Source organism: Camelus bactrianus, chromosome 3 (genome assembly GCF_048773025.1).
Source record: "Camelus bactrianus isolate YW-2024 breed Bactrian camel chromosome 3, ASM4877302v1, whole genome shotgun sequence".
NCBI classification, from domain to species: Eukaryota; Metazoa; Chordata; class Mammalia; order Artiodactyla; family Camelidae; genus Camelus; species Camelus bactrianus.
Window position 1 is genome coordinate 155,535,836 of NC_133541.1, and position 24,598 is coordinate 155,560,433.

The window sequence follows — 24,598 nt, forward strand, 5'->3', positions numbered from 1 at the left end:
TCAGCTGGAATGGTCCTGACTTCAAAAACCACTGCTCAGTTACATTGCAAACGTGATAGACATATATGTATTCCACGTAGATGATATTACAGTAGGATTTGTCTTTTCGAAATTTCCAGTTGCAACATTAACACAAGAAAGATTATGTTTCAGCTTTAAAAAAATCAATTATCTTCCACTTTCTTAATTTTGAACCTATTATTATTTTATAAAGGTTGCTATGCTGCAAATTATAAACCAAGTATTTGGCTTCTGCCAACAAGACTTTTATGACTTCACTATTTCAGAGCAAGTTTTAATGATGCTTTGAGAAGTGGGGCCTGGGGCGCTCACTAACAGCTCTTTAAATACTGACAAGGATGTGTTATTTAAGTAATGCAAAGGCTCTAACTCTACATTAACTCAGAAACCAAAGAAAGTACACCAAAGCCTTACTTTATCATTTTTAAATTTTGCTATTCTTTTGAATATTAAATTTCTTAAAAGATAAGATTTTTTTTGAGAAAGACAGCAGCTGTATTCAATTTCCTCTCACCAAGAAAGCAATCTTTATCAAGAATAAATACCCCTATGGAAATCCAAAAGACGGGACGTTTCTAGCTAAGTGAACATGCAGATCTCAACACAAGCCTAAATCCTATCAGATCTCACTCGAACGAGCTCAACAATGTCCTGGGCTACCCTGAAACTTAGCTCTTCTGTTCCAAATGTTGGCTGAGCTAAGAGCATCACACAAGGCAGGGAAGAAGAGAAAAGTCCACCTGGCTGCATCCGTTTTCTTCCAGCCACAAGGTGCCGCTAGGGGGTCCCCGTTAATAAGCCCTCCCCATGAGGAAATCCGGCATCCACACTGCCCCTGCCGTCCCCAAGCAGCCCCGACGCCCCTCTCCCACTGGTGGCCCCCCAGCCTGTCAATGGTCTTCTAATGGCCCTCCCAGTTGGTGGCACTCTACCCCTCTTCCCTGCTTCACACACACACACACACACACACACACACACACACAGAGCCAGGACAGCATTTCCAAAGCACAAATTTGATTACATCACCCCCACTTCAAACCCTTCAGAGGCTCCCTGGTAGTGTTCTAGCCCCACCTCCGACGCTGCTCGCCCAGCCTCACCTCTGTACCCAGGTCCCCAATGACCTCAGTCGCCCCCTGACCTGCTGCTACTTCCCACTTGCCTCCAAGCTCATTTTGACGGTTTGTCAAGGGAGCCTTCCTTCCCTCGAACCTCTACACTTTGGGTTAGGTGCCCCTGCTGTGTTCCTAGAACATTCTACGCTAAGACAACTTCTGACAATGCTAAGCTCTCAAGAAGCAATACATTTTGCTTACTACTGTGAGTCCACCCTTTCTCCCCTGGACACTCAGAATTGCATGTGTTATGAATAAATGAATGAAGGGGTTGGTCTCAAAGGGACGGGCAGAGCTGCTCTCGCCCACCCCGACCCCTTCTTTCTGTAGAACATCAGAAGCAAAACCAGGAGTACCTCTCCTGAGGGTCACTTTCTGCTGACACCCTTCACTGCCTCTTCTGTGTCAATTCTAGTAAAAAACCAAGCTCCTCCAAAGCCCTCCATCACTAGGCCCACTCCAGGGTCCTCCCAAGCAGGGGCACCCTCCACCCTGGACCACACAGTGCACTCTCACCGAGTCCCCACCCCACAAGCCTCCAGGCCTCTACCCGGGCTGCTCCTGCCACCTGAGTCACCCTCTTGATTCCTTCTCCTGGCTGACTCTTACTCTGTCCTCATAACTGAATGTGGAGCCCATTTCTTCAAGGAAGACCTCTCTGATGATGTCCTTTAGCTATTGGCTGGGCTCCCTCTACAGCAGGACTGCTTGGCGAACTACTGGTGTTTGTCCACCTGCTCCTCTGAGACCATGAAATCTTGGAGGCCACGTGGGAAAAAGGAGTGAGATGATAAGAGGGGTGGGAAGAGCAAAAAGCAAAATCACAGCCCAAGTCCCCAAATTCAAGGATTCTGTCTCAGAAGAAAAGAATAAAATGTTTAATACGTATGTCATTTGGCTATGATTTTTGTGGCTCATGGAAAGCAAGAGGTTGGTGTTCTAGTCTAAAATCCAAGTTACATGCAAAGAAATGTACATATTCATATCCAAAGGAAACCACAGCTGCTCAACAACAGTTTGCAGTTAAAATCAAAGGAACTTTGATAAAGGCAATCTCTCTCTCTCTCTCTCTCTTTTTGTATCATATAGTTGTAGAAGTATTTGTATAACTAAGTGATGGCTACAGCCTATGATTCTGCACTGGAGTGTTTGGGGCTGAGGAAGCCCAGATTACATGCACTGTGTAAATGCAATCACACCAACACACTGACAGGTGCCCTACTGGCTGAGCTGAAGTTCCAAAGCAGACAACCTTACGATGCAAGACAGCTCTAATTAGAAAGTAAGGAATGCAATGATCTGTACTCAATTACATACGTTATATGGGCCATTAAGCGATAGTGCATCTTGTCTAATGAAACCCCAAAATAAATTGTTAACGTCGATTTTCTCCATCTGACCCTTCTTTGCTAACTTTGGATATCAAACCCTCACTCCATACGGAAAGCTCAGACCTACGCTGCAGCAGGTTACATCCCGTGGAAGAAAGCCTATCAAGGGAGAACTGGAGAGTTTCCCTTCAGAAGCTGCTAAGTCTGGTTTTGCACCTGTACGTCATTTGCAACCACGTCATCGTCAAAAGAGTAAGACCTTACCTCTGTGGGGCGAAAAGCACTGCGGTGCTTCTGAACCATTAAAGAACACTGAGCTTTGTGAAACAGTCCTGAGGCACTTAAATCGTACTTTTTGTGAAAGGCTCCAATACTGACCCAATTCACCAATCCAGGTACAACAGGGAGGTACCGGAATTAGTAGACAACATGCCCTTGAAGTCTGACAAGGCCCTGCTTGAATCCTGCTACAGCATTTACTAGCCGCTAAACGGACCAATCCCTTAACCCCTCTGAGAAGGCTTCCCAATCTGCAAAAGGGGGCTGCCACCGCCCACCTGGGAGGCACGGATGTGAATGCAACACGCAAGTAGTGAGGCCGACTGCTACCTGACACGAGACCTGGCTAGTTTCCCTCCGCTGCCCTTCTCCCCCTTTAAACTTGCCCTGTTCCCCCTGGTAAGGGTCAAGCCCCCAGACCAGACTGCTCGATTCTTCTGTGTATCCCCGGATACATGCCTTACCCTTAGGAGGCCAGAAAAAGAACTATCTCCTCCAAAGTCACTATCAATGTTCTTAAGAGTCTGGGTTGTTTTAACTCTATTTTGCAGGGAGACTATTCCAGAACTGTCCAACCACCATTCTCCACTTTGGCTTCTCTCCCATCGCCCATCCCTTCTCACCTCAAATCTTCTGTCTGCTGGCCTTTTGTTCGTGGGAAAGAGAGTCCGCTAGGGTGGAGACTCCCTAGGCGTCTGTCCCTCCCTCACAGGTGAGTGTGACTACCTTCTCCCCACTCCCCACTCCGACTCCAGCTACCTAGGAGGTTCCCCTCCTGGAACATGCAGCCTCTGCATCATCCCCAGACGCGCACGCGTGGCCACAACCCTCCCTTCAGATTTCTTCCTGGGTGGCCCTGCCCACCCCAAGACCCTTAAGGATAAATGCCATTGCTCTGAAAATCCCAAACGCCACTGACTGACACACCAAAGCTGCATGGTCTGGGCTTTCCTCCAACCAAGGCACAGCCCTGCCCCGCCTCAGCCTCAGTCTGCACCTCTCGAGATGAGCTCATCCACCTGCACGGCTGTGAACACCAGCTAAGAATGACGACTCCCAACGTGTATCTCTAGTCCGGCTCCTTCACCTGAGCCCCAGGGCCATAGACCCGAGTGCCTCTTTGAAGTCCTAACTTGGATGACAAATGGAATCTTAAAAATGCCTCATGTCCACCATTTACTCTAGAGTTCGATTCCTGGCAGGTACCTCCCAGGCTCCCGAATTTAGTAACAGACCCAGAACCCACCTAGGTGTTTGAGGTCACATTCAATTTCCCATGTTCCTCCCCCCTGCCCTGCCCTGGAATCAGTCTTGTCATTTCTATTGCTAAGCCAGTCTCAAGTCTGGTTCTGCAAGGACCACGGATGGAACCCCACAAGCTCACAGCAAGGTGCAGTGCATCACAGTCCTCCGAAGAGAGCTCCCTGGAGGGGGAGGCATCTCGTGCCTCTGGTCACCTCAGAAGGCACTGGATTCTCACAAAGGAGGCCCAGGAGAAGGGACTCAAGTTTCTCCCGTGGTCTGAGATTTGAAGGGCCCGAGGTGTGGGGGAGCTCCTAATTAGCAGACACAACTGCCAATGAGCAGATGAGGATGGGGGAACCCAGGCAAGGCTGTTCTCACTCCGACCCCTGGGCTCTCGGGAGCCACGGGAAAGGCCTGTGTTCAGGGCACAGCCCAGCCTTCACAGATCCCAGCCTGCATTTGCCAACCCAGATAGCCTAGACTCCTACATGCGATTCTTCTGTTCTGTACCCCCCCCAGAAAGTGATGGGCTCTTTCAGAACGTCTGGCCTGTCTCAAGCGAGACCAATTCAGTGAAGGATGAAGTGTCCACAATTGGACCAGGGCATGAAAGGAGAAACAAGTTCTCATGGCCAGCATGACGGTGGTGGCCAATCCCTTCCCCCGGGTGAGATGAACCAGGGTGTGGGAGTGAATGCAAGGTCACTTCACAGCTGACTAGGGTGCTGGAGACACACTACCGCAAACTAACGACACGGCCGTCAGTGGTCGACGTCAGCTGCAACAGACACGGAGTCAGCTATTTACTGCCAACATGGGTTAATAGTAAAGGCTGGTGCAGGGAGGCCTGCATGGCTGCTGAAGCAAACCACAGACCCTGCTCTGAATGCCCACTGGCTGGAGAAGAGAGGAAGCTACAGTCCCCTTCAGTGGTCCCTATGTCCAAAAGATCCAAGTGAGCCAGCTACTTAGGAGAAGGCCATGTTGTTCTGATACTCAGAAAAACCAGCCTCGTAAAGGAAAAATAAGAGTGGCATGGAGTTTAGACCCGCTCCTGCCTCTCTATGAAGGCAAAGTAAAGTAAATGGCACGGGGAAGGTGAATGCAAAAACAAAAACCGAAAAACAAAAATCCGGTGACTGCTTCCTTCAACAGCATCCCCTGCAGCTGCTCATCTCCGAGCCTGCCACTTTCTCACCAGTGACCACCGGCCAGGAAGCTCCGTCACGCACGTCACACAGCGACAGCCCGGAACCGCGTGCCAAGCACGTTTGTGTGAAAGCCAGAATCAAGGAAGATGCTGCAGATTTTGACTTTCCAAGTTTAAATACTCCATGAAAAAAATCCCTCAGCAGCCGCCTAATTCAATTCGCATCTCGCTTCTTCAAAACAATCAAACAAATTTAATAAGGGCGCATTTGTCACCAAACATAAGGAGGACCAAACTGATTCCTCAAAGCAAGGATTTTAACAGGTATCAAACACCAGTGGGTGATGTGCTAACAAAGCAAAAATTCCAAAAAACTAGAAAATAAAAAGATGACTAGGATAATATATGGATCAAGGCAACTGTTAAGGTTTTTGCTTTTTAAAGCGATGGGGACAAACGGAGGACAATCTGGCTATTTCCAATGCAGGGTGTGCACAGTCCACTTTTCTGACGCAACAACATGCTCACAGGGCGGTACAAGATAGAAAGGGAATTAGAAAAAGGAAAAAAGGAACAGCGAAAATTAGAAACACATGAGAACAAAAATAACTGAGAGAAATTACAAGAATTTACGTGAGTTTGGTGAAGACAGGGACGAGGGGAGGTTAGACCCACCCTCACCTATTGTTCCAGGGAAGGCAGGGGCCTAAGGCGAGGAGCGCTGCCGGGGGACCCCAACGTGGTCAGCGCCCCAAACCTAAACTTCACCTAGCTTTTGAGCTACAAAATGTGGTCGCATTTCAAGCTGGACAATTTTACTCACTCCCACCAAGAGTAACTGGAGAGAATTAGGCTCTGTTCCTGCACGAAAGCATTGTTTAAAAAAGTAATGACTGTGTAATAGTAAAAGCTACAATGGAGTAAAAGTGACTGGAGGAGAGCGTACTTGACCCGAGCTCACTGGCCGCGTTATCTCACTGACGTTCAGATGCTGGCTGAGCCCTTACGGTACCAAAACAGACAGACCCACCAGGAGGGAGGTTTAATGCACTGCTGTATTTTGATGCCGAGAGCCATGCCTGGTACACGAGGTTCTGGGTAAACAATGGTGACTGTGTCAACCACTATGGGCTAAGCACACAACCAGCTACTCCGCCAAATCCCAAGGACACACTTCAAAAAGCAAAGACAAGCTGGCATTCTCTGGTGGGTCTGCAGACTCAGAGCAAAGCAGTTGCTGAGCAAACATGTCACCAGTGCCTCCTGTGACAAAAGAGGAGGCACTGGCCAGGGGGCTGAGGCAGGGTTCCAGGCTTCCACTGCTCACCCACCATTCTGTGCAGGGGTAGATGGTGGTCCCTGCTTACGTTGCACCGATGCACCTACATTGACTGACACCTGGGGACTGAGCAGGAGGTGACAGGTGACGGGAATGGAGCCAGCCTGGGAGTGGCACGGTGCTGGCAACTGTGCTCTCAGCTTTGCCCAGACCACTACATCTGCCAACTCATCTACAAGAAGCAGAAGGGGAGAAAGCCGTGTAGATCACAGGGCCCTGCGAGGACAAGTACAGGTCATGGCCACGACATGCCTCGCCCCTTCCTTAAGCCATAGAGGTATGTCCAGGGAGGAAGTGAAAATTCATCCAGAGCCCGCCAGGCACCACAAGCAGGTGGGACTCGGGTCCCCTGTGCCTGTCACTCACAGGACTGGTCTGGACTATCTTTTTATCAATTCTCTGGCATCTTCTCCTCCAACTTACCAACAACCAGAAAGTAGAATCTGATTTTAGACTCACAGATAATCGCAGAACACCTCCTCCACAATGGGCCCGGCAGCACGTGCCAGGTCCTCCGACCGTCACCTGTGGGACCGCCATGAGCCCTCTCCAGAGTCAAGGCCCGAGGCCGTAGGCCGGGGGGACACAGATTCTCACAATCTCCCCAGCAAAGGGGGACCACCTCCCGGCAAAGGTATTTCACCCTCTTTGCCCAAGGGACATCTCGATAGATACACAGGGAAACAGAGCAGAAGATGGGGGTTAGGCAGCCCAGAAGAGCTCGTCTGAACTTCCAAGGCAAAGTGGGTCCGTTGACTTAATCACAGGGATAAAGTGAGGACGAATCTTTCCCTGCTGTGCCCCATACTCCGTGACACGCCTTTCCCTGCGTAAGGAGCTCATTTGGAAGCCCCTGGCAGTGTTTCTGTTGTCCTTAATTGGCATGGTGGTTGTCAGGCAGGGAGAGAGGGCCTGAGTCGTGCAGGTGCTGGACCTGGGAAGCAGGAGACACTGGCTCCACCCCCAGGTCAACCAGCGCCTCATTCTGCATCTAAGGATTCAGCATGACATCTATAAGCAAAGGGATGAGACTGTCCCAGGAGAGGCTGTCCAACAGGAATGAAATGTGAGCCGTGTAAAGAAAGTTTCCCAGTTGCCACATTTAAAGAGGTAACCCCCCCAAAAAAAACCCTAGAAACTGATTTTAAGAACATATCTTACTTATTCTACAGTATGTAAAATACTCTCATTTTGACATGTAATCAATAAAGAAAGTAACAAGATAGTTTACATTCTTTTTACTAGACAAGTCTCAGCGTCTGATGTGCATTTGACCTAGAGCACATCTCAGCTCAGAGCAGCCTCCTCCCCAGCTCTCCTAGCATCAGTGGCTTTGGCTACTCTATTGGACAGCAACTCCAGGGGTCACACCAGGGGAATTGGCTGAAAAGCGGGAGTAAGTGTCCATAATAACCCTAAAAGAATCTCTCTGAAACAAAGGCGGATTCACTTTTAAACGTCTGAAAACCGGCGGGTTGCTCCTCCCTCACGCCTTGGCTACAAGACAGCCCTCCTCCTTGCTGATCCCTTTCTGGATGTAGGGAAGCAACCCTTCATATAGCCAGGGTGGCCGGGCATCCAGGTAGACTTTCCTGCTCTCTGTGTCCAGTCCCACGAAGTCCTCCTTCTCAAACAGGATGTAGAGCAGGAGGATCTTGTCCCCAGACTTGTCGGAAGCACTGTCCAGCCACTTGGACTTGATCATGATGAAGAGAGACTCAGTGAAGTCCTCGATCCTCTTCTCCACCACCCTGCAGTCCTCGTAAATTGAAGGCCACGTCGGTGCGCGGCTGCTCGGCCACCTCCCCATGCAGCACAAAGACAAAGAGCCGAGAGTCATAAAGCGTGGTGCCATACACCTCTTCTGCACGTGGAGCTTCTCGAAGGTCTTGGCCAAGAGGCAGTCGGTAATGATGACAAGGCCCACGACCTTGCGGTGGGTCTGGAAGTCGCTCCACCCATTCTCGGGCGCATAGTGGTGACTGTAGTGGATACAGGTTGCCCACTGCCAGCCGCACGGGCTGATCTGCCTCACCAAGGAGATTTGCTTATAGATGCACAACAAATTCTGCTCTGAGATGATCCCCACGGGTTGGACCACCACGGGGAGAGTCTGGTGGTCCTCAGCACACTGCACGTAGTCAGGGATGTTCATGTTGCAGGCCCTGACGAGAGGGAAGAGGAGACCGAGGTACATACTGTGCTGCGGGCTGCGGGCCTCACTGGGTTGCGGTGACCTGGTGTGTACCAGTCAGAAGGCAGGGGAAGCCCAAGCAAAGCCGGGGGTACAGTTTGTCCTCAGCGTCTGCACATGGCTACCGCAGCTCGGATCACATTACGCAGCTTTTGGTCTAGGCTTCCGCCCTCTGCAGAAAAGGGTCATTTCTTTTTTTCTGTTTCCAAGCACCTAGCCATGCCCTGATGCAAAGTCAGTGCTCAAAACTGCTGAATAAAGGAATGAAAAAAGGAACTGCTTCCACACCCCTCAGCAGGATATAATGCAAAGAAACACAGTAGGATCAAAAGTCCTGGATTTCAACTCCAATTTATTTGAACTCTTTAGCTGCAGAATACTTGATAAGAAAACTTTCTTTGGGGAGGAGAGTACAGTTCAGTGGTAGAGCACATGCTTAGCATGTATGAGGTCCTGGGTTGAATCCTCAGTACCTCATTTTAAAAATAATGAAACAAATAAATAAACCTATTTTATCCCCTCAAAAAATATTTTTTGAATTCCAAATTCAAGAAAAAATAAAACACCTTGCAATTGACACAATATTGTAAACATGAGTATATTTCAATTAAAAAAAAATCCTTGCCTTACAAGAATATATCTGGATTATGGAAGTTTACAAGTGTAAAATACCTATGGTACCACCTGCATAAGAAGAAGGATTTTTAAAAATTTACTATCCCTCATTTATGTGCTATATTTCCTTTGGGGGGTATATAAACTCTCAGAGCTAATTTTCTCAGATTAAAAAAAAAGAAGGAAACATTACCGGATTCTCCATACTGCTGAAGAATCAGATAAACCTATGATAGCATCTGACCCACAGAGTTTACTCAATAAATGTTTGCTGAATGAATGAATAAACAAGCAAAGTGAATGCTGCTCCCTGCCACAGAGCATCATGATGGTACTGCCTGGAAATCCCAAGCCCACGTTTCACCCGACTCTACACTAACCATGGGTGACCTGGGCAGGCCTGTGTGCTCCTCTTAACCCCAGTTTAATCATGAATAGAAATGAGGGCAATAACACAAACCTCAAAGGGTTAGTGAGTCATTACTGAATTGTATCCCAACTTTGCAAGATGGAACCTTTAAAGAAACTTGGGCAAAAAGTCCGTAGGCCCTCTCCATATTATCTCTTACAACTACATGGGAATCTACAATATATCTCAAAATAAAAAGTCTAATTTGTTAAAGAGGCTATTGAGGTTAAATGAGCTCACTGTCTCAAATAAGGAACACACAGTACAAATAGGTCAATGCCCAGCCCATGAGATACACTCAGTAAACATTCCCACTGAGCCCACTGGTCCCTCCAACTTCAGAGCACGATGATGTGTCCTCATGGCCAGAGGCCCATGCACCTGAAACTAACAAAGCTAATGGTCCCCACTTTCAAGAGCCCCTGCCACCGCCGTAGGTCTAATTTTGTACTTGTAATTTTTTTTCTTTTTATTAAATAGAAAAACGTAATTGCATAGCCTTCAGGTCACCAAAAGCTGACTACAGAGATCATGATGGCAGCCCTTCTTCGTGAAACAATAAAATGAAAAGCCATTTCCACAAGATCTCTGTGTAAATCTACTAGGGAACTTCATCCTGGACTGAGAGGAAGAGGACTGGGGAGGAGGGGGCAATCTGCGGCACACAGACCCATGGGCCACCTGTCCCACGATGGACTTTAGACCCAACACTCACCCTCAAGGAACTTCAAAATAGACACAGACAGAGTGCTGTGGACAAGATTTTTTTTCTTTTTAAAGAAATCCCTGATTCTCTCGCAGGTTTTGTTTCTACCGAGAAATAAATGTCTTATGTGTATAATGTTTCACAAAAGACTTAAACTATTATCACCCCAACTTGACACATTAAGAAACTGAGGGAGAGAGGTTTATCACGTTGTGCAAGATTAGAGGGAGGCAAAAAAAAAAAAAAAGATTAGAGAGAGGCCACGTCGGACACTGTATATAAACCCAAGCCCCTGTTCCAGTGCTCACACTAGAAAGTGGGATATACTGCCCCTTTACTGCCCTCTCCCTGCAATAAATGTCTGAAGAGTCTTTTCTGTGCCACCTGGAATCACAATCACTTCAATTTTCCACAAAGAGCTATGTCACTCCTTGGAGGATGTGTCAAAATCTACATGTTGAATGGGAGTAGAGATTTGTATTTTCTGTTTCTCAAAGGAAACATGGCTTAAAAGAAACTGAAAAGCACTTTTCTAGTCTAAGTCTTCATTGTGTAGAGAAGGAAACGGAGGCTCAGAAGAGATGAGGAAAGGGCCTTATTAACAAATATTGCCTCAGCGCAGCACCAAGCCAGCCTTGGGCACTTCTGGGGGAGGATCTGGAAGGCCCAGGAGAATGACTCTTAGAAAACGGAAAGAGAAGAAGCATACAAGGCCCCGTCTCTACACCACTATAACATGAAGTTCCACCAAATTACCCAGTATGGGTGCAGCCAACATTAAGGTGGGCTAAACAGGTTATAGAAACCTGGAAGTCTCAACCATAGTGGAAATTCCAACATTAACTATGTTTTTTTCCCAGTTCAAGCATCAGCTCAGTGGGCACTCTGTACCAGGCACTACACGAGGCCTGGAGTTCTCCCAAATACACAACTCTTATATCACGTGTGCAAAACACACACATTCCCACCAGAAGGAAAATGCCCACAGATAAGGTGGAATTACTGAAACTGAAAGCAGCCAACCAGCATATATTACTAGCAAAAACGGTGCTGCTAGAAATAGACTCATGGACATAGAAAGCAAACTGTGGTTAGCAGGCAGGAAAAGGGGGATTAACAGATACACGTTAATAAATATAAAATAAATGACAAGGACCTACTATATAGCACAGGGAACTATATTCAATTTCTTGTAATGAGTTGTACTAAAAATAATCTAAAACATATGTAGATACATATGCATATGTTATAACTGAATCTCTGCTGTACATCTGAAACTAACATTCTAAATTGACTACACTTCAATAAAAAATAATTTTAAAAAATAAGTAAAAATAAAAGCAACGCCATTTAGAAAAAATAAAAGAATACTCTGATCCCCTTAGCTGTAGGTGCTGGAGAATTCTGGTTACAAACACCAAGTCCACTGGGTCACTCCAGCACTGGCTGTCAATCTTTCTGACCATCAGAGAGTCACTTGGCTTCATTGAGTTTATTTTCTCTTCTGTGAAAGGCTTCAGTTGCAACTAACGATATATAGAATCTCATCATTCACAAACCCAACAATTAATGAGGACTTCCCATGGGCCAGGCTCTGGAAATATGAAAATATAGGGTCCGAGATATATTCATGGGTAGAAGAAATTTATGCCATAAAGACATTAATTCTTCTTGCTTTGATAGACAGATTCAATACAATTCTGTTTAGATTTCCTACCAGAGTTTTTATGGGTAACAAGATAATTTATGGTCAGGAACAACCAAGAAACTTCTTTAGAACCAGCACTGGGAAGGGGTGGATAGGTCATTCATTTCCACTGGTCTTTCTGAAGTGATGAAAACGTTCTGGAATATTAATGGTTGCACCACTGTGAATATGCTAAAGCTGCAGAATTGTAGCATTTAAGTGGGTGGACTTCATGGTGTGTGAACAATATCACAAAAAAGATGTTAAATGAAAAAATATTTTTTGACAATTATTTTTCCCTCTATACTACTAGTCTGCCCCATAATTTAAGAAGAACAAAAAAACCAAAACAAACCAAATTTTGCCAGGAGCTCTTTAGGACTGCAATGTCCCTGAGTCTCCAAAGCCTCTGGTGGTGCTGTTCCTGTTAACACACCCTAGCTGGGCTGGGCTAGTTAGGGACTGTAACTATCTTTTTAAGATCGAAGGTCACACGTTTCACCCTGGGAGAGGGAAGGATGGAGGATGTCACAGCCTCATGCCTTCAGCTCATTTTTAACTGAAACAAGCCTTGCTTTCAACACTGTAATCCCTCTCACTATAAAAACAGTGACATCATCAAGCATCGCCAACAAAACACGTGAAAGTGTTCAAGGTACTTACCTGGGGCAGAAACACTAAGGGAGGAGAAGGAAGCTCGCTCAGCACTGACGCTCCCTTTTCCCGACTCCACCAGGAGAAGCTGGGGTTCACAGCCGGAGGCTCTCAGCCCGGGAAGCAACGCCCACACCACTGAGCTGGTCCCAAGGGAGCGGGAAAGGGAGAGGAGGGCAGCCCCGTGGTCGCGGGGCAGGGAAAGCGGTGGTGGGGGACGCGGGCTGTATCCCCGCTCGGAGGCCAGCCCCAGCCCCAGCCCCAGCCGCCCGCCCCCGTCCGTGTAAGCAGAACCCGCCCGCCAGGGACATAGCCCGCCCAGGGGCGGGGACCGGCCGGCGGCCGAGGTGAGGCAACCCGGGAGGAGAGTACTCGCAGGCGGGAGAGGGGAAGGGGACGCCAGCCGCGGACTGAGGGAAGCCCGGCTGGGGCGAGAGGCGGCAGGTGCACACTTGGCCCTGGAAAGCTGTGGCCGGGGCGCCAGGGCAGGCGCCAAAGTCCTACTGGGCGAAAGAGCTGAGAAGCCTTTGGGGACGATCCCCGGCTCGGAGATGCAGCTTCCAACACTCGGTCCAGCTGGCACAGACTGTGCATGCGCAGGAGGGCCAGCGATCCTCTCTGGGTTCTGCGAGGGAAGGTGGGGAAGCGAGGGACGGAGAAGATGGGAGGAGGAGGGGAGAAGGGGAAAAGTGGAGGGAGAGACATGGACAGGAGGAGCAGAGAGAAGGCAGGGATCTGGAGGGTGGAGGAGAGTAGCAGAGATGGAGAGAGATAGTTTTAACTCTGGGGGCATCCTGAAGAAGGCAGCAGTCCTGCCTCTGCACACTTCTCTAACCCTTCAAGGCCCGCAGCTCATATTTTACCTCCCTGGCCCAGCCTTCCACCCAAGGCCTCTGCAGGACCCCTACGGGGATCACACCCGTTGCCCCCAAGCGGAGCTGGGTTTCCTTTTGCTCTGGGAACCAAGCACCCGCAGGTGTTGTCGCTCAGAACTACCTTGTAAAGTGTACCTATTCCCCTTTTACACGCTGGGACACAGGCAGGCAAGATCTCTGCCTTACCTCCACTGTCCCAGGTGTTGTGCTGTCGGGGAGCGGGAGGTACAAGGTCAGATCCCAAAAGGAGCATACTGCCTGAGTTTTGGTGCATAGTCCCCATCCTTCCTGAGTAAACCACACCCCACCCTCGGGGAACCATCAAGGGTACACAGTATGTCCCTGGGTGTGGGATAGCTGCCCTCAATTCCAGTGCCCAGCTTGCTAGGAAGATAGGAGTGTTACTGAGTCTAAATTCATTCTCCTTAGTGCAGGACAGGCCAGTAAGTTGGGAGACCAGGTGTTGGGGCATGGAATAGCAAATTTCTGAAGACCTAGATGGCAAACTAATGTCCTGGAAAACCATCTCCCCAAGTCAGAATTCAGGCTCCTTTCCTACGAGCTTGGTTTTTGCAATCTTCTTCATGTAGTAATTTTTTCTTGTTAGAATCCTTTCTTCTTGCAGCTATCTGCCTGGGTCAGATCCCTGTAAACCTCCAACAAAACAAACGTTATTTTCTATTATGTTACTTGTTATCTTTATATGAATGGAAAAGTGTTAAATATCCTTAAAGGTCAGAGCATTCAAAATAGGCTCTCCTGTGTATTTTAGGCCCTAGGCAACATTGTTTTACAAGCAAGATGAAGCCTTGGAGACAGAGCACAGGGTTAAGTCAAAGGAACAGATTTATTATGGAGTCAGATTTGTTCTTTTCTATTACCAGGGCAGAAGACACTTGAGGATTTAAATCCCTTTAAGTTAAAAATAAGTAATACTTTAAAGGAATTTACATACATAGGTCGGAATGTGCATAGCATATCTGGAAAACACACAAAGGATTGTAAACTGTGGCATCTCCAGGGAGGGCTGAAAGAAGAGAGGATGAGGGAAAACTTCTTTAACTTGTGTATTTTTGGGCTCTGTTTGAAATTTTTTAACCACATGCATGTATTTCTTTTTCAGTTAAAAAAAATGTGTAATGGAGCAAAGGAGTAGCAAGCTCAGCAAATACAGCAGCCATGGAATCACTGAGCCATCACTTTTTATTTCAGCCAGGAAGCATTTATTGACTCTCTCCTATATGCCCAGTGCTGTTTTAAGACTTCTTTTATTTTTTTTCATAAAATAATAAAGTGCTATTCCTCACCCCTGCCCATGGCTGGTGGAAAACCAACTGAGTTTTTATTGAGTTGTTTTCCAATAAGTAGAGATCAGTTATAAACAGAACACAACTTCAGGGCAAAAAAGGCGGAGTGGTTTTCCAGCAGGCCAGATAGCTATGAAGGGTTTTCAACAGAGGCACACAGAGGCTCAGAGAGAAAGCCTCCAGGACCCTACAAAAAGCTGCCCAAACTGCCTTCTCCATGGCACTACTGAAATAGGAAAGAAAAAATCTGACTCCATATTAGATCTGTTCCTTTGATTTAACCCTGTGCCCTGTTTCCTAGGCTTAGTCTTGTTGGTTCTGCACCTTTTGTAAAACAATGTTGCCTAGAGCCTGAAATATACAGGAGACCCTATTCTCAAGGCTCTGACTTTGAAGGATATTAACACTTTTCTATTCACATAAAGATAACAAGTTACAGAATAGAAAACAACATTTGTTTGTTGGAGGTTTACACGGATGTGACCCAGGTGAAGAGCTGCAAGAACAAAGGATTCTAACAACAAAGAATTCATACACCAAGTTTGCAACAACCAAGCATTCCCACTTCCCATTTTTAATATAAGAAGAGCCTGAAATCTGACTAGGGGTGATGGTTCCCCAGGACATTATTCTACCATTTCTCAGCTGGCTTTCCAAATTAAAGTCGCTGTTTCTTGCCCCCAAAACCTGGTCTCCTGATTTATTTGCCTGTAATGCACGAGCAGAACAAGCCTGGACTCGGAAACACAGACATTGAAAGTACCCATTTGTTATATTAAATGACCTGCTTCTACTCATCTTCCTGACGTTTTATTCTCTTGACCACTCCTGCTGTGTTTATGAAAAACCTGTCATGTGGACACATTTCCACCTCTAGCCACTACCCTTCCAGGTAAGAACTGATGCCAAGAAGGCAATGGAAGTTGCTAGAAGGTATTACCTGGACAAAATAGAGCAGAAGTGGGTTCTGGCTGATGTTCAGGAGCAGGCTGGAACACCTGACAAGATGTTATAAGTACGGATAGACAGCTGGGCACCAAAGGAGAAGCTTCTAAACTTCCATGAGGGACTTGTTGGATAGGAAGGAAAAGTCCCAGACTATAGCTCGGATCCCACCACGAGCTTCCTGGGCGAGTCTGGGCAAGTAATTTAAAATCTCTAGGCCCGTGCTGTCCAACATGGGAGCCACCAGCAACATGCAGGATTATGAAGTTATTCTGTAGCCAGACAGAATTATAAAAAGACATTTTATTGCAAAGGCCCAGCAGTTATAATATTTAAAAACGTTATTGGTTATCTTGACCTAACGAGATATTTTTGTATGTGTAGGTTTCTGTGGTTTGTAAGGCCTGTGACTAATGATTCCGTTACAGTGAAGTATTTTGAAATTATAAGTTACTGGACACAGTACCCTCATATCACAGTTGAAAAAAACTGATCCACATAAGCAAGGTGATCTGACTTATTAGTTATGAGCAGGGGCTCTGGGGCCAGCCTGCCTGAGTATAAATTCTCACTCTGCCTCCAGGGGGTTCTGTGTGAATCTTGGACAAATTATTGTTGTTTTTGTTGTCATTGTTATTATTTGTGCCTCTTTTTCCTTACCTTTTAAGTAGCGAGGAATATGTAGACTCTATCTCCTACTGTGTTGGCAGGATTAAATGAGTAAACGTCTGTGCTGCCCACTTCCCTGGGTTTCAGCATTCTCCAGGCAATCAGTGCCAAACTCAGAGGCATTCTCCACTGTCTTCGTCAGTCTGGGATGCTGTAACAAATTACCGTGGGTCGGGTGGCTTAAACAACCAGCATATTCCTTATGGTTTGGAGGCTGAGACTTTCAAGGTCAATGTATCCTTGAGAGGATTGCCAGCTCGAAGATGGCTGTCTTCCCAATATCTTCATATCCCAGAGAGCAGAGAGAAGCAAGCACTCTGGGGGCTTGTATAAGAACACTAATCCCATTCATGAGGGCTCTACTCTCATGACCTCATTTTATTCTACAAATCACCTCCCAAAGGCCCCACCTCCCAATACCATCACCCTGGGAGATGGGGTTTCGACATATGGATTTTGAGGGGATGCAAACATTCAGTCCACACATCGGCTAAGTCTCCCCAACATGCAGTCATCAAACCTGTAGCTAATATCAAAGTAATATTTATGTCTCTCTGCCCATTTCCATTCCTACATCCACTATCACTGAAGCCCTGTTACATTTTATTCCTTATTTTTCTGGTAGAGATTTAATTGATTCCTCTAACTCCAATGCTCCCCTCGCTCCAGTCTGCTTAACAGCCCTGCCAGGTAGGTCTTCCTTAAAACACCTTCCCACTTCACCTGGTTGATTTTTAGTTGTAAATGTCAGAATCCTCTCCACACCCCATCCTATACCTTTAATCCGTTACACTACGGCTCACTATGTTATTTTCCTCTTACCAATGTAAGAAATTTCCATAAGCTTAAGAGCTTAAACCAGCACAGATTTATCAGCTTATGGCTGTGGAGGTCAGAGATCCAACACAGTTCTCATTGGGCTAAATTCAAGGTAGCAGCAGGGTTCCTTCCTTCTAGAGGGTCTAGAAGAGAATGTTTCCTTGTTGTTGTTGTTTTTTTCCAGTTTCCAGAGGTCACCCACCTTCCTTAGCTTGTGCCCCACGACTTCCTCCATTTTCATGGTCAGCAGCCTTTCTGAACATTGCTCTATGGCTACACCTCCCTCTGATTTTAAACTCAGCTGGGAAATGTCCTCCATTTCAAGGACCCCTGTGATTACATTCAGCCCACCTGGACAATCCAGGCTACTCGCCCTATTGTCTCATCTCAGGATCCCCTTGTCCCATCCCATTCAGGCATTATGAATGTGGCTGCGACACTCACCTGTGTAACATTTCCTCTCATGAGCATTTTATGGTTCAAGGCACATATGAATGACTTTTTCTTTTTCTTCCTTAGCTTTTCTGCATTCAGTATGTCTGGTGGATTATATGAATCCATTTTATTTGTCCCCCTGCACTAATCTTTAATAATGTACCATGGGTTTAAAATGCTAACTGATAGACAATTTAGAAGACAGAAATCCTCTAAGATTTTTGTCCTAAAATATCTGTCATGCATTTTGCCATGTACAGTAACATGTCACAGGTGGCTACCCTGTGGCCGGGGAGGGACATGATTCTGCCATCACACTCCCCTCATTCTCACCAATGTGCTGATCACCTAACCAAGGACCTATGCTCCCCGCTTCACTCACTTCCTCCTCCTTTCCATTGACTACCCTGTTCCCATCGCTTCCTTCATTCAGCACATCAGGATTTCATGACCACATCCTTCTCTAAATGGAATGGGTATCTTGAATCTAATGTCTGACAACTCTTCTTACTGTATATGCACACACTGACCTGCACATAACCCCGTCCAGCTATTTATTTTCCTAGAATCTCCCAGAGGAATCAGTTCCATGATGATGGTGATGATGATGATGATACTGACAATGATGACAGGGACCTCTCAAGGATTCTGATAAAGAGGGAATCAATAAAGGGAGGGAATCATTGCAAAATTGCCCCAGAGACAGGCTTAAATGTAAATAACTGCTATAGTGTTTAATGAAATTGACTAATATTTAACTATTTTTAAAACTTTATATCACTGAATTTAAAATTTTAACGGGAATTCTCATTCACCAGTAACCAAGATTCAACTCTAGGGCCAAAGTCTAAGGATTTCAATCTTCTAACAAATTGTCCACTAGCCTTTTAAACACGTGATCCTTTTAAAAAGGTTAGTGCTGGGCTGAAAACAAGCAGGATTCTTATAATCTCACCAGACACAGTGAATGTGGAAAGACTAAGGAAGAAAAACAAAAAGCCATTCATAACATCTTGAACTTCACGTTGCTCACAGGAGAAAATGTTAGCCAAGGTGAGCGTCACATCAACATGACGCCTGAGTGGGATGGGGAAGCTGATCTTCCTCATCAGACATTTATCCTGATTTGTTAGATGCCAACACAGTTTCCTCATTGGATTTGCTTCTAACAAGTATGGAAGAATTTACGTTCTACCAAAAGCAGTCTAAACATTTTCCCCTGCTGTCAGGTCTCTGGACTGAATGTCCCCACAAGAAGGACATGAATATGTTTCATAGGGAATTCTTCCTGAGAAGCAACAGGATTTTCGAGGGAAGAACTGCAGGCCCCCCATGGAGGGCTGGAGGAGTGCTAGAGGGGGCACTGGAAAAAGAGCAGGAGTGAGTTCAGATACTACCGCTCAGGTTGCCAAAGACAGCTTTGCTATCTCTGAGGATATGACATTCTCCCAAAAGTTCCATGAGTGAAGGTACCTGTGAACACTAAGCAGGTTGTTAAGAAACAGCAGCACATAATTTGCGTCACAGCTCAATTACACTATGTTTTGATATTTGGAAAATAATTAGCCCATTTTCCTTTGAAACTGCAGCAGTAGCAATAGAAATAAAAAAGGCTGAGCCGTCTTGGAGACAACAATCAATAAACAATTCTAAATCTGCAGGATTCCTTGACGATATGCAAGCAATGAGCTAGATGTGTGCTGCAGATACCTCTTACTGCAGGGCTCACTCCTGCAAAGCATAGAACTAGTTTTCTCAGCAGACAGAGGGAACCAAGTCAAGATTCCAAATCTTGAGAGATTTACTATATGGCAGGAAAGATCACACAAGTACATCCAGCCAAATATGAATAAATGTAATCAAATATTATCAAATGTGATTGGAGCACAGATGAAACAGGAATTCCTTTCACCTGGGATCTAGAGAGACTTCTTCAGAAAATGTGGCTTTGTAGATGGCCAAAGACATGGGTGGAAATTTGGCAGAACAGGATGTAAGGAATTTTAAAACTGATTCTAAAATTCATAAAAAATTCAAAGGATCCCAAATATCCAAAACAATTTTGAACAAGAAAAACAAAGTTGGAAGACTTGCACTATCTGATTTTCAGCCTTTTTTTTTTTTTTTTTAAACTACAGTAATCAGAAAGTATGGTGTTGGTGTAAAACAGGAAAATAGAATAATGGAGCAGAATAGAATGTTCAGAACTAAACCAACACTTATATAGACAATTGATTCTCAAAAAGGATGCAGTGGAGAAAGGATCTTTTCAACAAGTAGTGCTGGAAGTATTAGATAGTGATATGCAAAAAAAAAAAAAAATGAACTTTGATCCACACCTCACAAAATATACAAAAATTAAGTCACAATGGATCATAGATCTTAATAGGAAATCTAAAAGTATAAAACAGCTAGGAGAAAAAGCATAGGCTTAAGTTTTATGACCTTGGGTTTGGCAAATATTTCTTTGCTATGACACCAAAAGTATAATCTATTTTAAAAAGAAACTGATAGAGAGAACTTTATCAAAATGAAGACTCTTCAAAGCTGTTCTAAACACTGCTAATCAAATGAAAAGACAAGCCATAGACAGAAGCTATTTGCAGATCATATATCTGATAAAGGTCTCTCTTTGTATCTGATCCAGAATAAAGAGGTCTCAAAACTCAATAATAATGCAAACACCTGAATGAATGAATGAGGCCAGAAAACACACTTCAGTAAAGATATCCAGATGGATAATAAGCATATGAAAAGATGCTGATTAAAGATGCCATTAGTCATTAGAGAAATGCTTTTAAAAACCACAGTGAGATACTAGTACACATACATACAAGAATGAATACGATTAGAAAGACCGACCTTACAAAGTGCTGGTAAGGAAGTAGAGCAACCAGAGCTGATACACACCACAAGGAATTTACAATAGTACAACCATTTTGGAAAAGTCTTTAACAGTTTCTTTAAAAAAGGTAAATACCTATCTACCATATAACCCAGATATTCCTCATCTGGTGCTTTAGAAAAGAAAAGCATATGTCCATATAAAGACTTGTAACCAAATATTCACTGCAATTTTATTTATAATAGCTCAAGTTGTAAATAACCCATGCATCCATCAAGAAGTAAATGGAGAAACAAATGATGGTCTATCCAAACACTGCTCACAACAAACTCTTCAGTAAAAACTCAGCACTAAACAATACTCTGCTATAAGAAAAATAAGCTATTAATACAGCAACACAGATGACTCTCAAAATAATTACACTGAATGAAAGAAGTCAGACAACATAGAGTAGATACTGCATTAATCCATTCATACAAGGATCTTGAAAATGCAGACCAATATGTTGTGATGGAAAGCAGATCAATGGTTTCCAGGGGAAGAGATGGGGAGGGAGGGAGGGACAACAAATGGCAGGAGAGAAGCTTTGTGGGTGATGGGTATGTTCACTCTCTTGAATGTGGTCATGGTTTCTTGGGGATATACTTATGTCAAAACGTATTAGCTGTACACTTTATACGTGTGAAAATTACTTTGCCAGGTATACCTCAAAGCTGTTTTAAGAAAAAAGGCAATTCAGTCCTGATCCACCTCAGCGCCTGATTGGAGCGACATGATCAGTCCCTCACCCTGTTTGCCTAACAGGAAGGTAGAAAACCTCTCACGGAAAATAACATATGGATTTTTCATTTGCAATGTCTGCCATGTAATAAAGAATTTCAAGACATGCAACATGTCAAGACTATATAACGGATAATATGAGAATAAGAAACATTAGACAAAGGATGCAAACCCCCAGGTGATGTAGGCATCAGAGTTACCAATAAAGGCTATAAAATACTTTTAATATATTCAAGAAAATAAGGAAATTATGGGAGAATAGACAACAGGGTAAAGACTTTCACCAGAGAAATATACTGGAATGTATTTTTAAGAGAAATCAAACAGATACTCTAGAACTGAAGCTTTCAGCTCTGGAAACAGGTAAACAGAGCTAATTAGGATCCCTTTTAAGTAAAACTTTCAGTAATGCCGGGTAAAATACAACAACAAATGTAACACAGAGCTAACTATGGAAAGAGAAGTTCCCAGGTGACAATACAAAGAGGACACTTAAAGCCCAGAGTGGTAATCTTGTGAGCTGATGCCACCACACCCTGGAGGGAAGGGGTTTTAATCTGCACATAAATAGAGATACAATGTCCATTTAGGAAAAAGGGTCCATGCCAGATGTAGAAGACTCTTCCTTTATATCTATATAGACAGAGACAGAGATGTAAAGTGGCAGCAGAGGTCACAGAGACACAGGGCCCTGGGCCAAGGAGTGTGAACACCTCTGCAAGCTGGGAAAGGTAGGAGGACGAATCCCTCCCTAGAGCCTCGGTGTGGAATGTAGCCTTGGCCACACGTTGGTTTTAGCCCACTGACAATGACTTTGCACTTCTGCACAATAGAACAGTGAGATGATGAATGTGTATTGCTTTAAGCCACTGAGTCTGTGGTCCTTTGTTACAACAGCAAAAGGAAAGAAACTCAGGAACCAACATGAACATGAACCCCAAGCTGCCTGCTGTGCTGGCAAGAAGTTCATTGTCTCTGAACCTGGGGGAGTCTCCTGTCTTCTGGCAGCATCCACAAACTACCTCATGCTAACTTGACAGCTTGCAGAGGGTTCAATCTTAACCCTGCACAGTTCTTGATATTTAGTTAATAAAAATGATGGTGTCATCATGGGTAATTTTCCATCTTTTAAATACCCTTCAGTCTTCTAATAAAGCTACCTCAAATTGAGAGACAGTGTAAATAGTTTTCAAACTTCATAATAAATAACTGTGGTTTTATTTGGTTACTTAAATTATGAGTAATAATATTCACATTAGTAAAAGTTATTAAATTCAACATTGTTTAATGAAAATATCATTTCTTTTTGCATGAACATGTATTAACTACAATAAATATTCCATGCTTTGTTCTACGATTTACTGTTAGAGCCTTAAAGTATAATATTTTCCTCAAAAGATATTATGGCAAAGGGATTTCTTTTGGTGGAACAGTTCCTACATCAAATCTGGTGCATGGCTCAGGCCACTGGGAACCTAGAGATGATAGATATTAGGAGGCATTATAAACACAAAATGATTTTTAAAGGAATTAAACAACTGGATGTGTGAAAACAAAGAATCTGAGAATATTCTAGTGAAATAAATGTATTTTTCAGCTTAAGCAAGACACTGGGTGAATAAATCTAAAATGAAAAAACCACCCAGAGATCAGCAGTGAGTCATGCATGCAGTGTGACTGATCAAAACCAAGTTGTTTCCAAACCAGTGTGCAGGCTTGATGCCTTCATGAATCAAGTCTGTGTGGCACCAGGCCATCTCGAATACATGTTGATGAGGTATTTATAAGCCCTTCACCATCCCAGCACAAAGCCCACACATGAGCCACAAGACCATCACCTACACATCTGCAAAAGACACAGCATGGTGAATAGCACTTTTCTTGTTCAGTAGCCGGTGGCAGGGCACTGTGAGCAGACAGAGATACAGGGACACAGAGACACAGAGGCACTTCCCCTCACTCAGCTGATAACCTTCCGTGCATTCCTGGGGACAGGATTGTCATAAAATGCACCATGGATTGATCCTCCTACTAGGAAAGGAACGGTAAGTCTGTCCTCAGGTTGGAGCAAGGGTGGCCGGAGGATCTCAGAAGAGCTGTTTCAGCACAACCAATAGAAATGTCTGCCACCGTGACCATGAGAGACAGGTCTCCTGCCATCCCGGTAGGCACTTGGGCTCCTGACAAAAGCTGGGCTCAGTAAAGGCTTGAGTAGAAGGCACAGACCTGAGGGATGCCCCAGCAAGAGACAGGAGGTAGGGCCTGGTTTATACTGCTCTGGGTGTATCCCAGCCTCATCCGAATACGAAATCAGAAATTTGCAAAACAGCAGAGCTGGGATGGATCATCTACTCCAGACTCCTCACCTTACAGTTTAAAGGGTGGCAGCCCTGGGAGGCAAAGCAACGTGCTAAAGGCAGAGCGTGGAAGTGGCAGCGCCAGATGAAAAGCACCACGGCAACCCCCGTTCAAGGCCGCTGACACTGAGGACGGGGCCAAGGTTTCCAACGAGGAGAATGAGACAGTGTAAATACTTTGTTCCCCCCAAAACCCCAAATGTTTACAAAGGCACAAAAACTCACCTTAACTAGCTCTCTTCTGAGGGGCCTCTCTTCTGTCTCCGTCTTTCTGTCTGTCTCCATTTCTCTCTCTCAGACACAAACACATACAATTTTGTGAAAGGGGACTTCCTGCCATACAAAGACAGACTTCACATCTTCAGAGAAACACTTGACAAAGCACATTTCCAATTCAAGTCTTTGTGTGAGGTCTGGGCAACTGGCTTATTTTCTAGAACAATAGGTGGTTCCAAAATCAGGAGATCATCTTCCCCAAAGGAAGAGTTCTGGTCCGTGTTGATGAAGCTGGGGGTGTCACATTTCATGAGCCCGTTCGGCTCCTCCTCTGGCCACCTGCTGCATCTGATGGCTTCCTGGAGCCGAACATCACTGTCAAGGGCTATGGTTGGGATACCAGCTTTGGCCTTGTCCAAGCGGTCCACTTCATTGACGTAGCAGTGAAAGAGGGACCTAGATTCGTCATTGTGCTGCCAGAGAACCCCTTGGGCACCAGCGGTCTTCCAAAGTCCGACACAAAGCTGTTCAGTCTGAATCTCTTTTCGGGAGACTCCTCATTGCAATAAAGAAAACCAAAACAAAAGATCGCTCACACTCTAGAT

General features: G+C 45.2%; 1 protein-coding gene across 4 annotated transcripts in view; it reads right to left on the reverse strand.

The window, feature by feature from the left end:
- LOC141577197 (uncharacterized) overlaps positions 1 to 24,598 on the reverse strand; it is a 139,488-nt gene that overhangs the window by 101,399 nt on the left and 13,491 nt on the right. For 3 of the 4 annotated variants that reach the window (XM_074361342.1, XM_074361341.1, XM_074361340.1), the window contains exons 12-14: positions 24,003 to 24,546; positions 16,533 to 16,692; positions 12,755 to 13,480 (exon numbers count right to left, since the gene is read on the reverse strand). The gene's annotated coding sequence lies outside the window, so the exon portion shown is untranslated. Of the gene's footprint in view, positions 1 to 12,754; positions 13,481 to 16,532; positions 16,693 to 22,615; positions 22,896 to 24,002; positions 24,547 to 24,598 lie in introns of those variants that run through there. The other variant, XM_074361343.1, reaches the window with a different exon arrangement.